The sequence below is a fragment of the Lutra lutra genome, chromosome 4 (genome assembly GCF_902655055.1).
Source record: "Lutra lutra chromosome 4, mLutLut1.2, whole genome shotgun sequence".
In the NCBI taxonomy this organism is placed as follows: Eukaryota; Metazoa; Chordata; class Mammalia; order Carnivora; family Mustelidae; genus Lutra; species Lutra lutra.
Genome location: NC_062281.1, coordinates 159,731,860 through 159,746,326, shown reverse-complemented (window position 1 = coordinate 159,746,326; position 14,467 = coordinate 159,731,860).

The window sequence follows — 14,467 nt, the reverse complement described above, 5'->3', positions numbered from 1 at the left end:
GGCAGCACTCAAAGGGAAACCAGGAAAGCTGGTAATTACAACTTTGTATCACACTGCTCCTGGCTAACACTGGCATGTGCTTAGTAGGTGCTCTGCAAACTCTAGCTGAATTAAAACAAAACAAAACAACAAAGTAGTCTTCCTCAAAACTCCTTCGCACCTTCCACTTAAACAGTCTTGTCTCATTAACTTCCTTGGACCTGCCCAGGATCCCTGTAAATGGCCAGGGAACAGGGAAGATTCATACTCCCAAACCTTACACCACAGGAATTGAGAGAGCCCTTAAAACCAACCTTCTCTTCCTGAGAAGCGAATGAAGCTTCCAAAGGGCAGGGCACAGGCTTCTGGGCCATTTTCAGCAAGTGGGGAAACTGAGTCACAGGCACCCTTGCTTAGTGCTATTAAATGAAAGTTCACTAATTCCTCCTATGCTGACAAAAAAAGACTGAAGTATGGGATTAGGTAGAATTGTCAGGAGCCCATAGCCTAGAGAGAAAGGCAGGGACAGTCATGCAAAGAGGCAGTTAAAATCAGACAATGAGTGCCAGGACAGACAGAAGCACTGCAAATTACAAACAGAGAAGAAGGTCTCCTAACACAGCTTGGAGGCTCAGTGAAGACTCCTGGGAGGGACCTTGGAACAGAAGTCCAGTGGCAGGACCTGAAGTTGTGTCTTCCAGCCACGCGGGGGACCAGAACATGGAAGGGAAGGACGGGGACACCAGAGACTTGCAGGTTGAACCACATGAGATTGCTGGTTTTATAGGTCAGAAATAACTTATGTTGGCAATTTCATATGGTTCAAGCAACTAGGTATCCAGACCCACCTCAGTCTCAGCGAGCACACATCTGGCGACAGATGCAGAGCAGGCCAGAGTGCCTGGATGGTGTGAGAGAATAGTGTGGCTCCATGTGTCCCACACGCAGAGCTCTGAGAACTGCAGCTGTGACAAAAGAGAAGTCCTTTAAAGAATCCCTGCTCCCCGAGGCTCCAGAGCTCCCACTGCTCTTGGTAAGGATGAGGTAAAACAGTTGGGAGGTGGGGGGAGGAGTTCATTCCCCTGAGAGGGAGGGTGACATGGGGAGTTAGAAGACACAAGGCAGACAGAGGGTAACAAAGGACCTGATCAAGTTAAAAATGGACCCTTATAATTAAAGCAATGAGGCCAGTGAATGTGTGTGTGATTTTTAAAATGTTCCAAGGCTTTTTTTCCTAAAATTATAAAAGTTTCATTGGCTAATTGTCATGAGTACCAGCTATGACTTCTTCCTTCATGGCCCTCTCTTATGGCTGTGTGACCAGAGTCAGAAGAGTTAACCTCTCTGTGCCTCTCTTTCTCCATCCAGCTTCCTTATAAATAAATATATATATATATATATATATATATATATATATATATATATTTTAGAGAGAGAGGAGAGAAATTGAGCTAGGGAGGGGCAGAGAGAGAGAACCTTAAGCAGGTTCCACACTCAGTGCAGAGTCTGATGCAGGACTCAATCTTAGAACTCTGAGATCATGACCTGAGCCGAAATCAAGAGATGGACGCTTAACTGACTGAGCCACCCAGGGGCCCCTCCTGCCCTATTTTTCTAAGTCAATCTGTGCACAATACTTTGGATCTCCACCAGCGTTGTTACGGATATTGTTAATAAGATGCAAGAACGAACAGGTTTTTCCACTCCTAGCTGGAAAGAGAGTTGAAAACATTCATCCACACAAAGTAGTAGTATTGTTGAAGATAACTAGACAGGACAAACAACCCAAATGTCCATCTATAGATGAGTGGACATACAAAATGTGATATATTCTCATGCTGGAATATTATTTGTCCAGAAAAAGGAATGAAGTACTGATACACGCTTCTGTGCAGATCAGTTTTGAAAATGTTACACCGAATAAAGGAAACCAGTCACAAAAGGGCAAAAATGATATGATTTATTCATATAAAAGTTCCAGAGGCAGAAAATAATAGAGGCAGCAAGTAGATTAGTAGGATTAGGAGGAAGAGGGAGCTTGAGGGACCTGGGGTGAAAAGTACTGGGTTGCTTTGGGGAGTAATGAAAATCGTTTAGAATTAATTATGGTGAAGTTGGCACAACGCTGTGGACATACTACAAACCATTGAATTATACACTTTAAATGAACGAATTGTACAGTATGTGAATTATATTTCCATAAAGCTGTTACCAAAAAACAAGGAACAAACAAGTTTGGGGCTCCAGGAAAGGGTGCTCCTCAAGAACAAGGGTCTTAGTGTTTTCTAACAATTTTTTTCTCCCACTTGGTGGAGTGAGATATGTCCCAATGAGCAGTTCTAAAGTCCTGGAGATTCACTGTTGCTTCTGCTAATGCCTCCCTGAGAAGCTTCAGAGAGTTCGGCTGGCCTCACTGGACCTCGGTTTCCCTGCCACTGGTATGAGCAGGCTCATGAAGAAAATAGCCCTTAAGAATCTTCTGTGTCCAACACTAGAGTTCAGAACTCCATTACCACTGCCTGCCCTGGGGCCTGTAGGCAGGATGGGAAAGGCACTGGGCTCAGGAAGCAGGCGCCGGACTCAGCCACCTGCCTCCTCTCCGGCCCACTTTCCTTTTATTGCACATCCGGCCCACTTTCCTTTTATTGCAATTTAATGAAGTTGTTCAATCAGATGGGTACCAGGAATCTGTAGGCTGTAACAGCCCGGGCAGACACAGAAGCCTTGTAGCGTAACTAAACCAACAAAATCTGCCTCTTAAGCAGATCCAGGAGCCCTGGGTCCTGCCAAAGGGCGTCCCTCAGGGAAGGAAACAAGGGGCTCCCTGCTCAGCTGACCCAAAGGAGACACTTTGCTCTGGGCCCGATGGCTGCCCCCTTGGCTGGCCATTGCTTGGGTCGCTGGCCCCACTGGTGTTTTCAGATGGACCCTGCTGGGCCTGACTTCCAGTTCAGCCCCTATTCCAGATGTGCCCATCTCTCACTCACCCAGAGCTCTGGCTTCTCCAGCCCAGCCTTCCTTGTCCAGAAGTTAACTGCTGATGACTGAAAGACAGGACTGCTTTGGGGGCAGGGAGGGTGGGGGAAGGAGAGCAGATTTCAGGACCCTGCAGCATCAACAGTGCTGAAGACAGTCTAGTGGGATGGAAAGAACTAGAAAATATCAGACACTGAGATGATTCAGAAAAGGGCATTCCCTCATGGAAGTGCGGAAGTAGACACAGGATTGCAGAGTATGGATCAGAGTCTATACAAGATAGCCTTGTAAAACAAACAAACAAACAAAGCAAAACAAAACAAAAAACAACTTAAAAAGAATAATTTTTTAAAAAAAGCCCACCTGTGGTCCAGCTCAGTGGAGGTGTGGAGAACAGGAAGGAATCAGCCCACATGTTGTCCTCACAGAACTTGCCATCCAGGGAGGGAGACAAGAGATGCAAATCAAGTGATTTGGGAGACACATGGGGTGTGTGTATATGTTAGGCGAGCAACTTTAGTTGAGAAAGTCAGACTTCAGAGAGAAGAAATCAGCCAAAGTTCTTTGTAAGAAGGTAAGATAAATGAAAACCAAATAAAGAAATATATATTTATATATATAAATATATTATATTTAATTTATATATTTAATTATATATAAATATATAATATATATTTATATATAAATATATAAAATATTATATATTTAATTATATAATTATATATTTATATATATTTATATAATTATATAATTATATTAATTATATAAAATATTTATAAATATATTAAATAAATAATGAATAATGACAAATAAATAAATAAAAATAAAGTTGATCTTCAAGGTTGAGTGAGATTTGGAAGGGGAGGATGAGGAGGGGAAGGTTATTTCACACAGTAGAAAGAGCGTGTGCAGAGGATGGGAGTTTAAGGGTCTGACATATTTGGGAAACTGTGAATGATGACGGGGGAGACTTAGCATTTCAGAAACACTAAGAAATGTTGGAAATAAGACTTCAGCAGGAAGGGCCATGCCTGAATGTGGGAAGCCCCTTCGTCTTACCATTCAGAGGATATATTCTTCCCAGTTTGCCCTGCATGAATTGCAGGTGGAATTGAGAGTGACCCCATATCAGGTTCTAGGTGAGATGTGTGCAGGCATCAGTGACACACCAGTGCTCTGCACTGACAATTCACAAATGCTTATTACGTCCCCACATGTACCATATAGTGTGCTAGGCATGAAGGAGTATGGTCCCAGCCTCTGGCTGCTTGCAGTTTTGAAACAAGATGGGAATACTCAGGCGTCCAGTTGCAATGCATTTTAGTGCCAAGTGAGTGCTGTAGTATTGTGAGAGTCCAGGAGACATCAGGGAGAATTGGAATGTCAAGGACATCTTCTAGGAGCCGTGGAGATTTGACTTAGGCGGTGAAGGAAAGGTAGCATTTCACCAGATGGAAAGAGAAAGCACAGGGACGGCTGTGGGGCTGGGAATAGGACATCCAGGCTGGAGAAGAGAGTGGGCTGGCACAGCTGGTGGCAGGGGGCGACCTGCAGGTGCAGAAGGACAAGCAGCTAGGGGTTGTCAGAGACCAATTCTGTGCAGGACCTTTTATCTAACGGGTCTCGGCAACACTGTGAGACAGATATTTTTACCCCATTTTAAAGACTAGGAAACAGTCTCAGAGGTGATACATGGTGTATTCAAGTCACACATTTGATGGTTAGAGGCCCGGAATCTCTACTTCTTTCTACGAAACCACTTGCTTCCTTTCCGACACAGATGGAAAGGTAGCACGGGTAGCATGGGCTGATTGGGTGTGGCTTCTGAACACACACACACACACACACACACACACAGTCACTGGGGGACACATTCACACCGCATACAGCGCATCCTGGACTGTCTCTCATCTCATTAGGACATAGGACAATTGTCCTTTAGGAGACTTGTGTCTTTCACTCTAGCCAAGCTGTGCCAGGCTCCATCCCTCCTTTTAGGATTCAGAAGAAGTATGGAAAGGGGAAAAAGAAATGTGATGCCTGAAACAAAATACCCCATCGAGCTGACCACTAAGTAGCACTTAGACCCTGAGTATACACACAGCTGCTTTATGTAATGAAGGCTATAGGCCGTGTTCCTGGATATAAAATAACAAACCACATATAACGTTTTACATTGCTATGTAATTAGCACGGATCTGTGAGTGTGTGAGCCGGCTGGGGGGAGGGAAAGGGGGCTTGGGCCTCCAGCACGGTAAGCCGTGGAGAAAAGACCATGTGCTGTGGGACCAGAAAGACAGGAGTTTGAATCCTGGCTCCTTTGCTTTGTATCCCTAAGGGCACTAGGGCATTTCTTGGGGTGAGAGTGCTGGTGGCGCCTGCCTCTACGGAGGTTGTAGTAAGACTTTGGGCCACTTATTTAAACTCAGAGAATCTCCAATTTTATATCTGTCAATAGGAGTAAAAGTATAAGCCCTACAGAAAATGGTTTTGCCCTTTCTGCCCCCATGGAAACACTCGGCAATATCTAAAGACATTTTTGGTTATCATAACTGGGAAGGTGCTGCTGGCCTCTGGTGGGTAGAGGCCCTGAGTGCTGTTAAACATCCTACCGTGAGTGGGGCAGTTCCCACAGCAAGGAACTCTCCCCCCACAGAATACCAGTCATGCTGAGATTGAGGAATCCTGCCTTACAGCGTTGCTGTTTGGAGGTCCTCATCTTTTTTTTTTTTTTTTTTTTTATTTATTTGACAGAGATCACAAGTAGGCAGAGAGGCAGGCGGGGGCGGGGTGGGGGGTTGGGAAGCAGGCTCCCTGCTGAGCAGAGAACCCACTGAGGGGCTCTATCCCAGGACCCTGAAATCATGACCTGAGCCGAAGGCAGCGGCTTAACCCACTGAGCCACCCAGGTGCCCCTGGAGGTTCTCATCCTTACAAACTTTTACCGGCAATGTACTGTGTACCCAACACTGTTCTTATCACTTTATTTAAATGTGTTACCTCTTACTCGTTTGTAGTACATTGATGAGGAAGATACTATTATTATCCTTATTTTACAGATGAGGAAACTGAGGTCCCCAAACCTGCCCAGAGTCACACAGCCGGTCATCAGTGGAGCCAGGATCTGAAACAAGGCAGTGTGGCTCCAGAGCCTGCCAATGTACCTGACAGAGCTCACACTCAGCAGGTGCCTACTTCTGCGCCTGGCACATGGTATTGATGGTGACTCCTGAAAGGGCATGAGAGGAATCATTCATTCCTTCCTGCATCGCATATGTGTGGTGAGTCTAATCCGTGCCTGGTACTAAAAAACTGGGCAACGAGATAGGTAGAGTTTTTGCTCCCACAGACCTTACTTCCAAGTTAGTGAAGACAAATAATAGAGCGGTAACCATTACCAGTGGAGACAATGGAAGTCATAGAGTGTCCAGTGAACCAGGAAGAGTTTGCCAGGAAAAGATCTGCGGAAAGAGCATTCCCAGTGGAGGGCAAAGCCCCGAAAGAGAAAGCCACCTTTGGTGTGTTTGGGACAAGACAGAAGTCCAGCAAAACTGGATGCATAGGACACAAGGGAGAAAATCCTAAGAGATCACAAAGAGATGTGGGTCTGGAATTCCAGCTTTGCTGAGAAGCTAGAGGAGGGTTTTAAAGAGGAGTAACATGACCTGATTAGCATTTTTAGGAGATGGATCAGACTGTAGCCTGGGCCTCAGGAGCCCGCTAAGGGCTTTAGGGCAGTGCTTGGGATGAGGAGGTTGTAGGAGAACGAGGAAAGTGAGCAGATTTGGATCACACAGTTAGAGCCAGAGGGCAGGTAGGCCATGGGGATGAAGGGGCCAGAAGAATCAAAAGAAACACTGAGGTTTTTGTCCTGAGGGACTGGCTGCTTTTACTGAGAGGGGAAGGCTAAGGGAGTGAGCGGGGGTGCGGGGGGGCGGTGACAAGAATCCGGTTTTAGGTCATGTTAAGTATGAGCTGCCCACTGGGGTCCACGTGGAGGTGTTAGGGGAGCAGCCTATATGTGAGCGCGGGCCTCCGCAAACTGGTCCAGGCTGGAAGGGCTCCTTTGGGTTCCATTGCACAGGGATGCTATTTAAAGCAAAGGGCCGACCTGAAAGACAGAGAAGACAGAGAAAGCCTGCGGCTAACACCAGAGGACCTACTCATTTCCAGTTTGAGAGAAGGGCCTCCACCCCAAGCAACAGAAGCAGAAGAACACCAGAAGGCGAGAAGGCAGGAACCCAGGGAAAGAAACCAGGGAAGTGACCATTAGATTTGAGTGCAGGGAGGTTGACGGGAGGCATTTCAGTGGATTGCTAGGGACAAAAACTCCACAGATTGAGAACAGAGGGAGGAGAGGAAGCAGAAACAGCCAGTTCAGGCAACCCTTCTCAGGCTGTGGGGAAAAGTGTAAAGTAATGGAGTGGTATAAGAACACAGGGGCAATGGAGAGACCTTTTAGAACAGGGGTCATACAGGGTGCTTGTAGGCTGATAGGAAGGGTGGGCAGCAGGAAGGAACTTGGGATCCCAGGGAGAGATGGCTCTACCGGAGACAGCCTTCAGAGGCACGAGAGAGAGTGCAAGACACTTGAGATCCAAAGGTAGTGGACAGGCTAATCCTTGGTGGGACATTTCAGCTGCTATTTACGTGAAGGAAGGCAGCTAGCATACGACAGTCTCAAAGAAGGGAGCCCCCATGACCTGTCCGAGGACACAGTCATTCAGAGTAGAACCATTTGTGCGGCGTGTCTTCATAGGAAGGAGTTAAGAACAGGAGGCTCTCCAAAGGGGCCCAAATTTGGGATTCACCAGAATGAGAGGGCCAGGCTGAGGCAGGAGAGAGCAAGTACAGAGGTTGTCTAGATGGACTCAAGCAGAGCTAAATGAAGTATAAATGGTTAAGGGGGGGTGGTGGTAATTGGTAGTTCAACCATCATCTAGGGGTGATGTGTGCCTTTCAGCTTCCTCCTTTTATCTGGGCCCTGGCAGGATCAGTGTGGTTTGCGCAAGTTAATGTATGCATTTCTATAGTGACTAAGAGCTTGTAACTACCAAACACAAGCTTGTAAGAAAAAGCTTCACAACTTCCCAGCTTCCTCCCTCCAGATCTCCATGTCCTCATCAATGGAACAAAAATGACAGCAAGGCGGGGCTCCCAGCTTTGTTGTGGGGATCAAGCTGATGGACGTGAGAGCACTTGGTGTATGGTCGAAGCTGGGAATATTACTTTTATGATTATTATTAATAATACTGATAAGAAGAGGGCTCTAAGGTACATCCTGTCCTAGGATAAACACTGTGGCGCTCTTCTGAATAAGTTATAAGGGGCACCGGGGCGGCTCACTTGGTTGAGGGTCTAACTCTTGACGTCGGCTCAGGTCATGATCTCAGGGTCGTGAGATGGAGCCCTGGGTCAGGCTCTGAGCTGAGCATGGAGCTTGCTTAAGAACTTCTCACTCCCTCTCCCTCTGCTTCTCCTCCCTCTCCCCTCTGCAAATGCTCTCTCTCTCTCTCTCAAGCAAATGAATAGTTATAGGGGCACCTGGATGGCTCAGGTGGTTAAGCCTCTGCCTTCAATTCAGGTCATGATTCCATTGTCCTGGGATCGAGCCCCGTATCGGGCCCCCTGCTCAGCAGGGAGTCTGCTTCTCCCTCTCTAGCTTCCCCACACTGGTGTTCCCTCTCTCACTCTCTCTCTCTCTCATAAATAAATAAAATTTTAAAAAATAGTTATAAAAGAGCACAAGTCATCTGCAACATGGACACCTTCTGAAGAAGTCTTGAGTGTCCGTGGCACGGTGGTCTCCAGAGCCCCCACATCGAATAGTGGGACAGGGCACACTGCGCACAAGGGTGCTCTGCTGAGGACGTGAACGGGCAGTGCTATCCAGCCGGAGGCGAGGACCTGCCTCTGTGTTTGACTCCACCAGGCACTGTGCAAGCTGGCAGTGGCTTGGGGGGCGCCCACCAGCACACTTCTGCAAATATTTAGAATCACTTGGCCTTTACTTACCCAAACATGCAATGGGGAGTCTGTTGACTTTCTTTAGTTCTCGACATTTTCATGATGATGTTCCAGGTGTACCCCCAGTTAACAGAGGTTCTCTCCTCTACTTGCATGCCCTGCTTCCCCTTCAAACTCATCATATCCAAATTCGAAACTCCATTTTTCTCAATTTGGAATTCGGGTTGGATTCTCTCCTTCTCATCTGTTATGCATGCTATGTCTTCTCATTAATCCTACCCAGAGGCTACTTATGACATTTAGCAACAAGAAGCTCATTTACTTGAGGTGGCCAACTCCACTTTAAAGCAACTCTTAACATTTAGAAACATCCGTAAATCGAGTCTGCCTCCACCTGTCTGAGGTGTGCATCAGCATACCTTATATCCACAAGGGGCTGGTTCCCTCCCTCGGGATCCCATGGAGCAAGTCTTCTCCACTGTCTTCGTCATAGATTCACAGAGACAACAGAGATTCACAGAGACAAGGTCACATGCAAAAGGTTTTGCCTGTTTCTACTCTCTTGATCACTATTTTAAAGATTCCTTGTGTGGTGATGGGCATTAAAGAGGGCATATAGTGGGCGCCTGGGTGGCTCTGTTGGGGTGGCTCAGTTGGTTGGGCGACTGCCTTCGGCTCAGGTCATGATCCTGGACTTCCAGGATCAAGTCCCGCATCAGGCTCCCAGCTCTTTGGGGAGTCTGCTTCTCCCTCTGACCTTCTCCTCTCTCATGCTCTCTCTCACTCATTCTCTCTCAAATAAATAAATAAAATCTTTAAAAAAAAAAAAAGAGGGCACATGGTATGATGAGCACTGGGTGTTAAACTTCACTAATGAATCATTGAACATTATATCAAAAACTAAGGATACCTTGGCTGATTGACTTTAAATTAAAAACAATTTAAAAAGATTCCTTGTGCCTAGAACCCATGTTGGTTCCAACATTCTGCAGTTTTCTCATTCATTAATTTACTAAGTCGTACATCTGTCATCTATGTGCCCAGGGATTGGAGGCTAAGAGAGATGAAATGATTTGTCCAGAATCTTCCAGCTGCTAAACTGTTCTGATTGTAGACCTGCTCTTTCAATATACCACAGCTGCCTCCGTTGAGAAGCAATGGCCCTTTGAATCCAGTCAGCCTTCCAGGTGGCAGAAGTGCCCCCGCTTAGCTGAATTTTCTGCCTCAGAGCTTTTCCCTTAATCTGTCCAGACTGTCTAGCAGTCCCACTTCTTTCTTCTCCTCTCAAATCAGCAGCTCATGCTAGAGGTCTAGCCGAATCAGTGCCAACCATTTCTTCACCGTTCTAGAGCCTTTTTCCTCCAGACATCCAGACATCCCACAGCTGAAGTAATCACTGTTTCCAGCCATAACCTAAAACATTAATTAGAGCAGGACTAGGAAAACAGTTCTTCAGACAGTGAATTATTAAGACAGTGAATTCAAAGGACTGTCACATCTAGAGGGAGAGAATATGGCTAGACAGAAGCCTCATGAGGGTAGAGCTCGTGTCTGTGTTTTTCATTTAACTTTGTGCATCGTTCATATTCCTAATGGCTGCTATGGCTAATTGATAACATATTGGGGGCACTTCCACTGTGTCGGGCATTTAACAAGATGTAAGAGGTGGGAGAGTGCGATTTGTTCCAACCCCTCACCAACATTTGACCTGGCCCATTTTTGTGATTACAGTCATCCTTGTGGGTGTGAAGTGGTCTCTCGTTGTGGTTTTAATGTGCACTTCCCCAATGACTAATGATGCTGCATCTTTCATGTACTTCTTTGACATTCTTAGTGAGTGAATCCTTTGTTCGAAGTTTTGGCGCACGTACTACTGGGCTGTTTGACTTTTTCCTGACTTGTGATAACTTCCTCAATATTGTGTTCACAAGTCTTTTGTCAAACAAGAGTTTTGCAAATACATGTTTTCTCCTAGGACATGGCTTGTATTTTCGTTTTCTGAAGAATGCCTTCTGAAGAGCAAATTTTTTTAACTTCTAAGAAATCCAGTTTTTTTGTTTGTTTAATAACTCATGCTTTTTGTGTCTTATTTTAAAGATCTTGGCCTAAGTCATGGTCACTAAGGTTTTCTTTCCTTGGCTTTCTCCCAGAAGTTTTATAGTTTTAGGTTTTACAATTATGTTCAGTAATCCATTTTTAGTTGAATTTTGTATGAGGTGTGAGGTAAGGATCAAGAGCTCCTCCTCCTCCCTCTTCTTCCTCCTCTTCCTCCTCCCCCCTCCTTTTCCTCCTCCTCCTTCTTCTTCTTTGGAAATGACTATCATCCCAGTCTCATGTGTTAAAAAGATTATCCTTTCTGTACTGCATTGCCTTTGCACCTTTATAAAAAATCATTTGCTGCTGATGTGTGGGCCTATATTTGGACTATTTTGTTCCACTGATACATATATTTACAGCAACACCACACTGCCTTTATTATTATAGCTTTAAAATTAGCTAAACAGATAGGCAGTGTACGTCTTCGAACTTTGTTCTTCATTTTCAAATTCCTTTGGCTACCTTAAGTCATTTGCACTTTCATAAAGATTTTAGAATCAGTTTGTCAATTTTTGCACAAAATCCTGCTGAGTTTCTGATTGAGACTGCAATGAATCTCCAGATCAATCAGGGGAGCATTTACATTTTTAATCTCATGATTCATAAGCATGGCTTATCTTTTTTTAGATTTTCTTTAACTTCCCCTGGCAATATTTTGTGATTTTCAGCATGTATAACATGTATATCTTTTATAATAATTTTCCCTAAGTATTTCATAGTTTTTAATGCTGTTATACATAGCATTTTAAAATTTTCAATTTATGGGGACACCTGGGCGGCTCAGTTGGTTAGGCGTCTCCCTTCAGCGCAGGTCATGATCCTTGGGTCCTGGGAATAAGTCCCACATCAGGCTCCCTGCTCGGCAGGGAGCCTGCTTCTCCTTCTCCCTCTGCCTGCTGCTCCTTCTGCTTGTGCTTGCTCACTCTCTCACTCTCTTTCTGATAAGTAATTAAAGTATTAAAAACAATTAAAAATTTTTAATTTATGACTGTGCTTTGCACATATATAAAATGCAACTGAATTCTGTATATTGCTTTTATTTCCCACAACCTTACCTTTTTTTTTTAATATATCTAGTGAGATGACCATATGGATCTGTAATGATATTCCCTCTTCATTCTTGTTATTGGTAATTTAATGTGCATTTTTCATCTGTATATGTTCTTAAAAATAAATGTTGCTGTTTTGTATGCATGTATTTTTAATGCATATAAATGGTACTGTGTTATTAATCTGATTCCTTTTTTGCTTTTGGGCCCCAAAGAGTACACTCTATAACCAATTTCTATTTCTTCTGACTGCTACGTAATACGCAATGGTGCTACCCCACACATTTTACCTGTTCACTCTGACTGATGGTCTTCCAAGTTGCCTCCAACTCCCTGACTCCACAGATAATGCCGCCATGAACATCTTTATACATATTCTCTTGTAAACCTGCATGAAGTTTTGGGGGGATGCATACTCAGGAGCTCAATAGCTGAATTATAAAATGTGCATACAGTTATTTTGACTATATGATAGGGAATGTCCTCCAGAATGGCTCCACCACTTCATATCCTGCCTGCCTGAGGGATTTAGGGAATCCTGTATCTATGAATCTTGCCACCATCCAGCCTTCTAATTTTTATTGGTGTAAATTATAGAAAATGATATGTCGTTATAGTTTAGCTTAAATCTCTCTGATTACTAATGCTTATAAGCAGCTCTCCCTATCTTTTTTTGTTTTGGGGGGAGGTTTCATTTCTGAAAATTTCATATGTATCCTTTGAGTTTTCTCTTTTTCTTGTTCATTTGCAGGAATTTCCTGTATCTTCTATATGTTAATCTTTTAAAAAAGATTTTATTTATTTGAAAGAGAGAGACAGAGAGAGTGTGAAGGGGGAGAGGCAGAAGGAGAAACAGACTCTCCACTGAGCTGGGAGCCTGACTCAGGACTCAATGCCAAGACCCATGAGATTATGACCTGATTCAAAGGCAGCCACTTAACCAAATGAGCCACTCAGGTATCCCTAAATGTTAATCTTCTGTCAGTTTTAAACATTGTGAATATCTTCTATCCTGTTATTGATTTATCTTCTCCATGGTGCCCTTCAGTAATAAGAAATATTTTTTATTTATTATTTTATTATTTTATCTTTTTAAAGGTTTCTATTTCTTTGAGAGAGAAAGAGAGAGAGAGACTGAGCATGAGCAGGGGAAGGGAGCAGAAGGAAAGACTCCCAAGCAGACTCCTTGGTGAGCATGAAGCCCAGCGCAGGGCTTGATCCCATGACTCTGAGATCACGACCTGAGCTGGTATCAACAGTCGGGTTGCTTAACTCACTGAGCCACCCAGGCACCCCTGGGACACATTTTTAATATTAAGTCAGCCTGTCCATGAACATGAATGTCTCTCAATGAATTCAGATCATCTTCTATGTTTTATATTAGTATTATATTCTTTTTATATAGTAGTCTTTTATATGTTCTTTCTCCATAGTATTTTTGTTGTAATTCCTAGATACTTCCTATGTTGTTGTTACTATGAATGGTGCTCTATTTAATGAGTGCCTTCTATCTGCAGGCCCTGTGTTGGGTGCTAGGGATGTAGTAGTGGTCATGACACAGGCTCTGGTCTCATGGAGCTGACACTGCAAAGACAGACATGACACATGTAAATAGACGAATAAGACCACACATTGTGAAGAGTTGCTAAAGCAAAGAGATTTGCTAAAGCAAAGGCCCAGCCTTCAACCCTGGCCCTTTGCCTTCCCTATGTCATTTTGCAGTGCTCTGCATCTCTGCTCTTACAGAGATCCTGACCAGATGTCAGGAAACCAAGATTTCCAGCCCCAGATCTGATTCTATCTAGCCAGTTTGTTCATCTTTAGAACAAAGGGCTGAACTAGACAAACTTTCAGGAGTCTTCTAGAACCATCCATTTTCCTTTGTTCCTTCTCTTCTCCCTCCCTCTCTCCTTCTTTCCTTCCTTCCTTCCTTCCTTCCTTCCTTCCTTCCTTCCTTCCCTGATTGAGTGTGAAAGAAAGCACAGTATTACTTGGGGAAGGGAAACTGCCATGTCTGGTTTTAAGATGTCACAATAGTCAGGCCAAATGCCCACAGAACGTTCAGGTATGAATCTTGGGAGAAGACTCTATGGTAGAAATGGACAATTGAGAGATATGCTTAAAGCTGCCATGTGAATGAGACAACTTAGAAAGAGGGCATAAAATAACAAAAGAGGAAGACTAAGCCATTTAAAGTATCTGAGCCATTTAAAGTAAATTAGAGAGAGGACAATTTTCAGAGGAAAATGGCCATAGGTTTAGTTTTAAATGACAAAGGTTTTTAATCTCCTATGAAGACACTTTGGGTGGAAGTTTAATGATTCAAAATCAATCTTTTAGAATCGTTTCTACATCATCTTCCCTCTGGAATAAAACTGGAAAAAATGTCAAATTGATGA